General features: G+C 42.3%; 1 protein-coding gene across 2 annotated transcripts in view; it reads left to right on the forward strand.

The window, feature by feature from the left end:
• The window catches only part of tbc1d22a (TBC1 domain family, member 22a), a 120,167-nt gene that overhangs the window by 12,247 nt on the left and 95,820 nt on the right, over positions 1–12,100 (forward strand). The gene's annotated exons all lie outside the window — the stretch shown is intronic.

Below are 12,100 nucleotides of genomic sequence, written 5' to 3' on the forward strand. Positions count from 1 at the left end.
AATGTAGAAATAAAAACACCCCCGACAACAATAGCCAGTCACATGTGGAGTTTCACTTCTTGTTAATGCAGTTTTTTTTTTTGCCACAAGTGCATTTTGTGTAGAAGGCTGAAATGTTTTCACAGATCGGAAGAATGTGCGGGAATATTTAGCCGGTTAATAGACTTCCCTTTTCTTTCAGATCAGATTCTCACAAGCTGAGATCAAAACCAATCACATACCTCCAGAATTTTTGAAAAAAAACCCCAAAAAACCAAAAAAAACCAACGAAAATCCTGGCTCGGCTGTTTAAAATGTGTAATTTTCTAAAATAGATGTAATGAAGGTGGTGATCGTTGTTTATTTTTGTAATGTATTTATTCACTGATCAATTTGATGTTTTCTAAAATGTTAGCTATTGCTGAAAATGCCTGTTAAGTTTCTGAAGCACAAGGTGTCCAATAGTGCAATAGTTATCACAGGAAAAAAAAAATTAAAAATCAGAAAATATCTATATTTATACTGTAAACTAACAGGAAACACTGATTTGTTTTTTGTTTTTTTTTACTTTAAAAACACTTAACTGATGGTAAACAGTGAATGTATTACAATAGTTAACAGTTGTTTTTATGGTGATACATTCATTGATTCATTGTTGCATGTCTAATTTTACAATTATTATACATATTTGTGAGATGATACGTACAGAAAGGTTTTCCACAGCGGGAACTTTAAAAGGTCCCATATTTGACCCTTTTGTCATGTTTTATTTGCAGCCTTGACATCCATAAGAAGATATTTTAGTGGTTTTAAATCCCAAAAAACATCTCAAAATAGTTTTTCTAAAGCTTCTCTCTGGAGCTCTACTGAGAACAGGCTGTTGTGTCTGTGTCTTCAAGGAGCATTGATATCAAAATCATCTCTTGTGATTGCCTGACTCTTTTCCTGGTGATGCGTGCTCAGGCCAATAACAGGTTTTCTTTGGTCTCTGCGACGGACAGAGCGCTCTGTGTTTTCGTCTTCTTTTGAGAAAAGATGGAGCACCCTGAAAAACACTAAAGCACGCAGACAAATCACACGGGCACTCTGAGAACACCAACACTCTCGAATCAATCTGTGCTGTTTCCCCATGTGACGCCACTCTCACATTTAAATCTGTTATCGGTCTGGAAACGGGCAAAATAAACCTTTAGTTCTTAGTTTATTGCTTGTGGTTGAGTGTGTTTGAAGTGTTTGTGTCCATCATAATGTTCCACAGACGGCTGTGTTTAGTGTTGTGTTCTCTCTGTAAGCCACTTGCTCTGTGACAGGCTATAAATCAGATTTTTACAGACTTTATGCATATCTTTTTCTTTCTAGTGGATTTTAAGACCAAGAGCTGGCATCTGACATCAAACAGTTATTGCTTCATGGCAGAAATACTGCTGTTGCTATGGCAATGCTCCTTTCTCCTCTTCTCTTTCCAGACAATTTATCCATACTCTCTTTCACTTCCCTCGTTTAATCAGTTCCTTTCCTTGTTTGACTCTCTTTAACTTCTGTTTTCCTTCTGTCTGTTTGCTGTGATCATTATGTGAGGCCGAGTCTGTGTCACACATGTACTCCTACACATGTTCACAAACACATGCTGAACATCTATGGCCCGTTGACACCGTAAATAACACGGAAGAGCGTTTACAACAAAAAGGAACAACAAAAAGAAGACAGAAAATTAAATTACTGGCAACATCCGCACAGAAACACTCTTCCTTTCCTTTCCTTGCCGTGCTACCTGGCGGTGCGTCTCTACCCTCTGTTGGGGGTGCTGCAGCTCTTTGTTACTCCTACAGCATCACAATGTGCGTCTCCCCAACTGCCATCCCCCTCATTGCAGCAACTACAGTTAGGAGGCCTGGTACTTTTTAGCCACGGTCTGCTCCCTCCACACTCTGTAGTGCTACAATCTACAATCCTGTTACACACTACTTACAATATGATAGGCTTACCATCAGCACTGTTTGCAAAGTTAATAGACGCCATCAAAGTGTGAAGTGGCAATGTATTTCAATTTAACTCAGTCCTAATGCCTCGGCTAAAAGCACTGCCCATGTGTGTCAATTTCCGAGGTGTGTGTCGCCGGCGTGCAACGTGTAGAAGAAGAGGTAATGCGGCATGAGGCTGTCTGAGGAGGTAAACCAATAGAAAGATGGCAACTCCACAGAGACATGGTTTTCTAAGTGAATTCTCAGTGCTTCTCTTTTATTTGAGCTATCGGTAGGATCTACTGTACTTGAAGAATGCTACGGAGAAATAGAAGAAAAATACACTGTAGGTTGTTTCCTGTGTAAGTGTCCTATTTTTAGAAAGTTGATACGGTGAGGAATACAACATCTTGAAGTCACAGCATTTCATTATTTTCCCTTTTTCTACTTTAAATTTAGGCCACATACTAACGGTCAGTGCGCATGAATGTTCGTGTGCGTGTGCGTTGCCTCCTAGCATGTCCCCGGGCGTAACACCTGACTTAATAAGGTTGGTCCAACCACCAGCTGTCTCCTTTGCGAGTAGCCTCCCAAATTGTCTGGCTTAGTTTATTTAAACGTTAGACCGTGTGGTCTTTCATGTAAATTTCGCATCCTTTTTTTTTTTTTTTTTTAGGAAGCTCGACTGAACAGACCTCAGCCCTTGCAGTTCACACCTGTTCTCGGCTGGCCATTGGGAAGGGCTGCTGTATGTGCGGGGGAAGTCATTTCGTTTCCACTTCCAACAGTTTTAGTTCATTGATTTACTAACTTGGCGTTTAAGAAAGAAGACATCTCTAAATGTCAGCTTCACCAGACATAGCCAGTGCTTTCTACTTATTACCCTGCATTTAATTCAGGAACTCTGCTTTATTTGAAGGACCCTAATACACAGCTTCATTCACAGGTTATACTGCTCACCTCTGTCCACACCGACACACTGCTGCACTCTCGCTTGTCCACTCACTAACTCCGATGGCTTACCGTTGGCCAGTTATCTGTTAGACTGCACACGGCAGCTATAACACTTGTGATGACTAAAGCTGTCAGGACCACTCAGATGGTGAAGACTTTAGGTGGAAGCCGTCGTCCGCCGGCCCAACCTCCTGGAAGGTGATATAAGCCTTCCTGGACAAAATCATAATATTCATCGAAACAAAATCTTCACCTGCAGTTGGACACGGTTTTGTTTACGAATTGGGCACAACGTGGGTACGTGGTTAATTGACTGCATCCATACAGCGCCTTTTGACAAAGCACTTTACAATCTCTGCCTCTCATTCACACAATCTCACACACCAGTGGAGGCACAATCTTCACGCAAGTTGCTCACCTGCCATCGGGAGAGATCTGGCATTCAGTGTCTTGCCCAAGGACACTTAGCACACGCACACAGGGGGAGGAGGGTTTCTACAGCTGCTATTTACAGTGTGGTACCTCATTATTGTTTGAGCCTGCACTGGTTTTATTTAATGTATTAAACGAACAGTAAAGTGGAGGACGTGGAAAACTGCTCCTGTAGGTCCAAATAACTTGGAAGAGTGACATAATTAAAATTAATCATGTCTACACATTCTCATAAAACCTGATCTGGAAAAAAAAAAGAAAAAAAGTCCCTATGTCAAATATTTTGTTTTGATCTAAATCAATTAAAGGCAAGGCAAGCTTCAGGGAATTGACTGTACAGGTCCTTTTTATTTCATACACACACACACTCACTCATCGTCACACCTCGTCTATGCTTGGCGTCCTCTCGCAGCCATCTGGGCCATCCATCAGGCCTCCTGAGCAGGTATAATCCAGGGAGGGAGTATCTTTTTACAAGAGTCCCATTAGTTTACGAGCCGTCTGCTCCCTGCCGCTATCACTTTGTCCTTTAGATGAGTTAGACCATTCAGGACTCTCTCACGGCATTCAAGGTTTACAGGAGCGGAGCTTAACTTTTTAATACACTGCATGATAAAGGTGTCTATCCTGATTGTATTGTTTTTCTGACCTCACTGGCACAATGGTTTCAGACGACTCCGGAACAATGCTCTTAACAGGGTATTGCCTTTACCTACTTTTTAGCAGTGCAATATTATCCAGGACAGGTGCTTTGGATGACACCTCTTTCACCTATTTTAATAGTAGAGAGGGTTCTTTCTTAGGCCTCACTTTTGCTTTTGCCAATTCATTCGTACTCTTCTCAAAATAACACAAACACGGATTTCAAAGACAAAGGGAGACCTACATCTCTGCTAGAAGTTTAGCTTGAGGTCGTGCTCCTCTCACAAGCTGGTAGTACACCAAGTGCAAGACGAAATTACTTGTCATAACACGATTTAACGTTTACACGGCGTATGTGAAGTGCCAGCAGTAGTGATTTGGGATTTGCTGAGGAAGCTCCTGTTGGAGAATACGAACCCCAGCTCTGGCAGGTGTGTGTGGTATTCACGTGCACAGACGTGTGTGTTGTGAACCTCGCGGTGTTTTGCCCCAGTGGTCGCGCTCCGTCTGAATGATGCCTGAATAGTGCATGGCTCCGGCCTGCCAAGCGTCGTCCCTCCTGCTCCCGTCAGCTCCCTGCTCAGCCAGCACTGACTGACAGCACTTCTTCCCTTTCTCGCCGTCTTCTATTCTTCTTACTGGCCTTCACAGAGCGGTGCACACAGGCAGGCAGGCAGACTGACTGACTGACAGGCAGGTAGACAGGCAGACATGGAAGAGGCGTAGGTACACACTCTGACACTCACAATCACACATATACGCACACTTTCTCACAGTTCCTCCATGTGATTTTTTTTTTTTTTTTTTTTAATACAGCTTGGTTGTTTGTAAGAGGCCTCACTTGACCTGTTGAGATTTCAGCGCTCCGTTGTTCCAGTCCAGTCTGTCGACATCCATTTCTTTCATTAGGCTTTCTGTAAAAATGAAATGATTTCGAGTAGTTTTCTTTTCACATTCTAACAAATTTGGTTCCTACAGCAATTTTTATTCGAAGCTGAAACCATCATTTCTTCGTGAAGTTAAATAACGATTAATTGATCAGCATGCAAAACGCTGCAGCTCCCATGAACATTTACTTGTGTGGTAGCGCGTGTACTTCCCACATCATCATTTACTTGGTTTCGACCTAATCCATAATTCTCCTCCTAAGAAACTTTTTCAATTTTAACCTCATCGACAGACACCTGACTTCCCGCTAGACTCTTTTGCCGAGGTGTGATTTTTAAACCTCCAATTGTTTAAACTATGTAAAATTAGACTCCGGTGATAAAGTCGAATGTTTCTTTGACCCATCTATCGCTATCTTTAACGGGGCGGCCGTGGCTCAGATGGTAGAGCGGATTCCCCGCTAATCAGAAGGTTGGCAGTTCAATCCCTGGCTCCTCCTGCAAGACACCGCACCCCTAGTTGCCTCCAATGGCGCACCATTGGTGTGTGAATGTATTCCTGATGGTGAGCACCGTGCACGGCAGCTCAGCCTCATTAGTGTGTGAATGGGAAAGAGTGTAAAAGCGCTTTGAGACCACTCGGGTGATAAAGCGCTATACAAGTGCAGACCATCTACCATTTATCTTGTCCATTTCGCTTCATAATGTCACCTGACTTTCTCCTTTGCTCTTGTCACAATTAATATGGCTGCTGAAGGCTTTATCACTTGATAGCATGTTGTTTTGGGACACTATTGCCGTCTTTCCTCTAAGGAAGACGTTCTTGTCAGGCCTCGTTGTATTTGTACTAATGTTGGGCTTGGTATCCAATTTCGATACCTACTGAATTACTATTCACTATCGAACAAATTCCTTTTTATACAGTCCCGAATTCCAATACCTTGGCTATATTAAAATGTTTTTGTTTTAAAATGCCTAACTTCTCCGTTTACACAGGAGTAAATCTCATCAGCATCAGTGAGCCAGCATTTATAATATGTAGCCTGCATTTGGGCGGCCCGCTAACATAGATGAAATCACTCAGGTTCAACTGACGCAAGCAAAAATTTCATTAGGACGGCTTATTTCACTCAAACAAATTTTTGGCTGCATGCCTGTCTGAGTTGAGTCTGCTGCAGTAACTGGAGGTTTCTCTGTGCAGCGAGCTAGCTATCCTTCACCAATAGCATGTGAGGCGTTTAGGGAACATCGGTAAATTGTTGTGTCTTGTAATAACTTTCATTTAGGTGACATCTGTTTATAATAGCCACAGTAAAAACCTGGGAGACACTCTCCCTATCTAAACTACGTGAAAACTGAAGATTCTTTCTTTATCATCTGATGTCATTTTCTTTTGAGAAGGGATTTTATAAAAGTAGTATAAAAAGTATAATTTAGGTATCAAAGTCAAGGTACTGGTATCAAACATTTTGAATGCTACCCAGAGCTATTAAAGTGTCAGTGTTATTTTAGATGAGGTTGTCTTAACTTTGGAGCCAAACCTGGAACTTCCCTCGGTAGGACCCTGCTTTTGAAAATATGTGATGTGGCTACATGTTAAAAAAAAAAAAACGCTCCGGTGACCCACATGCAAGTGGTTCAAATCCCCATGTAGACTGAGGGAATCTGGGCCTGAAGGGTGAATAAGACACACTCCCTCCTCCCTCAACGAGGTGGCCTTTATCGAGGCTCCCAGCCCCATCTGCTTCACTGGAGCTGCTGTCGGCGAAGGTACACGAGCGACTGCACTGGGAAACTCCACGTTGTGTTCATTTGATGTGACCTTTTCCTCCCCTTGTAATTCCTCTCTGGGTACCGTTATATAATAGTTGTGGTTATCGCGACTCGTTAAATAAGTTTTGATGAAATGAAAACATGATTAGTTCTATTTTTGCCCTCTGAATGTTTCAAGAGTCATTGAGCTTTCATTCCCTCTGAGGGTCCCACATCACGGCAGCTGTTGTGGGTGTTCAACATAAGGTACATGGTGTCCTAATCACTCCCCTGTGGTCCACCAGCTTAACTCCAGCCAAGACAAAGTGCACCGCTGTAAGTTCATGCATAATGGAATACAGAAGGCGCAGAGGAAAGACCAGCAGCAGCTGCCCTTGAGTTTGCTGATGTTACAGGTGTTTTTCACGTCGGTAAGGAATGAAGCTTCCCCCAGGGTTGAGTCTGTCTCTCCAGACCAACCCCCTGAGGTCTGCGCCTGCCAGCATGATAAACACGTACAATACTGATCGTACTAATTTCAAAGAATGTATATAATAATGTGCTGCTTTATCGGTCCCCACAGGGAAATTTTGTTTTCACCTGCCCCCGCTTGCACTTCTGTGTGCTTTGAAATAATTGCCTGTGGAGTAAACTGACTATAAATTGAGTTTCCTTTGCGTTGTTTCTGTTGAGACCTGCTCAAACGAATGTCTTTACACTTTTAATGAGCAGGTTTTTTTTTGTTGAGTACATATTACTATGTATAGCGGAGTGAGAAATTTGTCATGCAAAAATGGCTTGTTGGGATTGTTAACTTCCTTCATCGAAACCGATGGTGACAGCTAGTCCCTCGTCACCTCCGGGACACTCGCAGAATTTTTTTTTTTTTTTTTTGGTCCACGTTGTGACAAGTGCCCGCTGAGCAAAAAACAACAGATTAATTTTCAAAATGTCACGAAATGCCTTTAATTTATTCCAGTGCAGCGAGGGCTCGGCTGTCTCATTCATAATGCACAAGAGATGCCCTAGAGAGTCAGATATGTTTTCTGAGAGATGAGCTATCCTCACACTAATGAAATGACATCTGCAATTTAGCCTGTACGTCAGCTATGCTCATGTTGCCCTCCCTGTCTCGGCCCACTGTGGCTAAATGGGAGTTTTATTTCTCAGGAATGATTTGACAGAAATTGGTGTGTGTCTATATAGTCAGCATTTAGGAACGGGAGGGAGGGGAGGGAGGGGGGCAGACATATTTTCTATGAGGGTGTATTTTCATTAGAATAACGCATCATCTCGGAGTCTTATTTCGCTAAGAATCAGACGAAGGATTCATCCGAGTTGAACTCACCATTGTCTTTTAATGCACTGTGCCACTGTGGTGCATCGGTGCTTTGACAGTCAAGCTGTTGCTCTGGAAGTTGTCAAGGCTCGTAACTGTGGAGCTTAACATTTGGATTCTGCAGCGGTCCGGCTCTCTGCTGTTTCGAAGACAGCGATTTGCCCGAGTTGAAGAGTTTGCCAGAGCTGCGTCTGTGGTTTTCTGGACATGATGTATTGGTCTAAGGGGCACATCTGCTTGTTCTGCTGGCCGCATGGCGCAAGTAAAGATTTGCCCCTTGCCCTTTCTGCAGACTTAAACACACACACACACACACACACACACACACACACACACACACACACACACACACACACACTACTCCTGCACAACGTTTGACCAGAAAGGACGGGGCCTTCTGGAAACCACTGCAGCGTCAGGATGTAAAGACCATTAGGAAACATTCGCCTCACGGCCCTTCACCCCTCCCCCCCCCCTCTATGCCCCCTGTGGTGAGATTAATGCCCGGTAGGTGAAATATAACATAGTTTAATTAAGCCCGAGGCACCGAGATTCATGGACTCATTTCGTCGTCTGACAGTGCAAATGAAGGTTCAAAGGGTGCAAGGCACCCATGACTAGCTGTTAGGAGCGTAGTGAATGTGGAGGGACACGCAGGACGTGGATTCGACATGACTTCACTGCGGTTATCCCACTCGACATGTCTCAAAGGTAAATGTCACAGTAAGCAGCCTCGTTAATGGTGGCAAAGATTCGAAGATGGAAAAATGCATCGAGTAGGATTCTGATAGGTGGCTTTTGGAATTAATGCAAATATATGCAGTCGTCGCATCAATAATCACAGCTCTTCAACAGGATTTACCATAATGTAACACATTAGATGGGACCGCAGTACAAATACCTCCTACAGATGCAGTATTTTATGTCTGTAACTAGGAATGAATTTTAGAATTTGTATATAGTTATTGAAAGTAAAAAAAAAAAATCGAATAGTTTTATTCCCCTTGTTTTTCCTGGTGCCTGGTAGTAATGCATTACTACCGCCAGAGGGTGGCGGTAATGCACCTAAAAGTTGTTTGCCAACAGCCACTGAACAAAGGAGTAGAGGAACAACATGTCAATTCCAAGCTCAGCTAAATTGTGCGTGGCGCTGCGAGATTAGATGCTACGGTACAAATAACAGAAACGTGGAAAGACCACGACAGCTGTCAAATGACAACTGTTCAATCGTCCAATCATTTTCGGTGAATAGCAAAACGTATTTTTGCTTGAACTGCCCATCAGTACCAGTAACACGAGCAACATTACATGAAAATGAGTCACAGCACTGAAGATTGCATACATCACAACGACGTCAGACTGGAGATGCACAGTTAAAAAGCAATGCTGAAAATTAATGCAGTCGTCCCATCCGACAGTTCAGTCGGAAATTTGGGTACGTTATGTTAATGTTGCCTCGAGCTGCTAGTAGCAGATGGAAGTCTGTTAAGCTCACTTATTCCTTATCCCCATTTTTATTTGTTAACGTTAAAATTTTTAGTTATCGCCCCCAACTGTCACTGACATCACTTGAGGCAATTTATCAGGCCTTGCTCAGATCTCTCTGGAGCCCTTGAAGGCTCTAGAATGATCAGTGTGTTCAGTGTGTGCTACAAATCCATTGACAAGCAAACTAAAGAATAGCTTTACTACATCCTCACCATACCTCGATATGAATGTACAAACACTGTCTATGTTGCCTTCCATTTGTTAGAGTTCTGAAGGAGCAAAGAGACCAAGTGAATCCATTGGAAACCTGCAACACCTGGGCTTTGTAACTTTTATGCTCTGTGTCATGTCTGAGAATTATTTTTTTTTAATTTTTAATTTTTTTCAATCTTATGTTTTTGAATGTGATTTGCTGCTGCACAGGTAGCCTTGGGGTAATCGAAACCTTCCCACACCATGGGGTCTCTCACGGTCTCTGAACCAACGAAGCCATGCAGTGCACTGGATCACTGTATTGAATTTCTATATAATTAAAGTCACTGGGGACGAGGTAAGGGAGAAATTTTAAGTGGAAGATGTGCAGGAACTACAGTGAATAAATAGCTACCCCTATCAGCTGAACAAGCTCTAATGCGTTTCACTCAATTTAGCCAATGGACTTAGCCCATTGCTGTTTAGCTGATTGCTATTTCCTATTCTGCTATCTGTCACTGGCTCTCCATTGCATTTGCCTTGAAGAACAGGCAAGGCAGAGTCATTTGGCAGCACTAATCAATACTGTTCACTCTGTGCAAAGAGCTTATCAATTTCCAGCCAGTGCCTTGAATAAGAGTGGGGGAGGAATTTGGCTTATTCATTAGGTACATTTGTTTCTTTTTTTTTTTTTTTACACAGAAAAGTATGTTAAGGCAGTGGCATTTCATCTGCACTGAAATCAATTTCCCCTCTTTCCCTCACTCTTGGAATGCAGGTACAACGGCGGCAGTGCAATTACAAGTGAAGAGATTTCCTTCGCGTTTTTTTATGTTTGTCTCAGTTTGTCTGTGGCGACTCGTCCTGCTGCATGCTAATGGCAGTTTGTAGATTTGCAGGGAGCGGGAGGGGGAGACTTATCTGTGAATAATGGATGAGTTAATGTTCGCAAGAACTCATCCAGGAACCTCCTGCTCTTAAGATATACTGCTAAAAAACACATACTGTGCAACCTTATATCTTTAATATCCTAAACTGCCTGATGGTGACAGACGAGATCATTCAGCGATTTAAATTCTTTCTAAAAGCAGTTATTTGGTGAAGAATATACAGTGCTGTATACAAGTTTTAAAGCTTTTAACTATAAGGCCTTGATTACTTTTATGTATCAGTCATGCTGTGTGACAGATATGTAATGGAAGGCAGGATATTTTAGTTTATTTTCCATGTATATATATATATATATATATATATATATATATATATAAAAAATAGAGACATTTCTAATTTACCCCAAGCATCCGTTCCTGCATTATTTTACGTATAAAAAGTTTTCATATTGGCCAACATTTACCCTGATACCGATATACGGGTGATAGGCCAATAGCAGTCAATGTATCGGCCGAGCTCCAGAAAAAAAACCTATATCATGTTAATATTTGGTGTAATCACCCTTTAAAACTGCACCAATTCTCTCAGGTACACTTTTTCAAGATACTTGGATGTTCTGACATCTTAAAGAACTTTCCAGAGTTCTTCTGTGGCTTTAATCTGCTTCTGATTCTTCGTGCTCTGTGGGGCCCGTACCATCTTTTGCAGGAGTGCTTCTTCCTCTTGTGGCTGCGGGTATTTCTTCATGACTCCGTCTGTAGCTTTGGGGTCATTGTCATCCGGCAGAATGAATATGGGGCCGATCAGTGATGGATCATACTCAAAACGTCCGTATTATATTTTACTGTGCTATTGTGAAGGAAAAGTGTCATGTATTGAAACCTAAATCTAAAAAAAATATTTTACATGAACTTCTGTGGCTTGGCTATTATATCTCTTCTCAAAGGAGTGCTCAATGTGGGTCAGAATTAGACTGACAAATACTGTGTTCTCTAATGGACTGGGTGGAGACCTTATGATGTGAGTAAGAGTACATTTGAGCCCTGAACAAAACAGAATCACTGGTTCAAATTATAGTAATAGCTCTATTTATTAACATGACCTCTTTCTGGTGAAGGGAAATTAGATCCTCCATCTTTATTGTAGTGCGGTTGTTATGTTGGAGTCACTGGAAAAAAAAAAATAATGAAGGAGAAGACACGAGTTGCTAAATAAAGGAAGACGTAATACTTTCTTTTGAGTCACCGATGACTCCCACACTCATCCATCCTGTACTGTGACTGTGTGTGTTGCAGAGGAAAGAGTACGGGCTGGCTAACACCTAGCGTCAAGCCATATTTTCCAGGTCTTCATGGACCCAAAGGAGACGACTCTCCACCAATTTAAAACTTCAATTTGCACCTCTCCATCAGATTTATTTTACATTATAGCCTGCAGGCTCTACCACCCGGCTTGGGGAAAATGGAGTTAATAATCCACTTCTAGCCCATCATATATTTTCTGTGAAAGAAAAGGCAGACAGGAGGGGAAGTTTGGGCAGCGAGGATGTGGTTGGTTAGCTGCCTGGTTGATTGACCCCACCA

Source organism: Embiotoca jacksoni, unplaced genomic scaffold, assembly GCF_022577435.1.
Source record: "Embiotoca jacksoni isolate LCO1_2020_lvr unplaced genomic scaffold, fEmbJac1.0.p SCAF_32, whole genome shotgun sequence".
Taxonomy (NCBI): Eukaryota; Metazoa; Chordata; class Actinopteri; family Embiotocidae; genus Embiotoca; species Embiotoca jacksoni.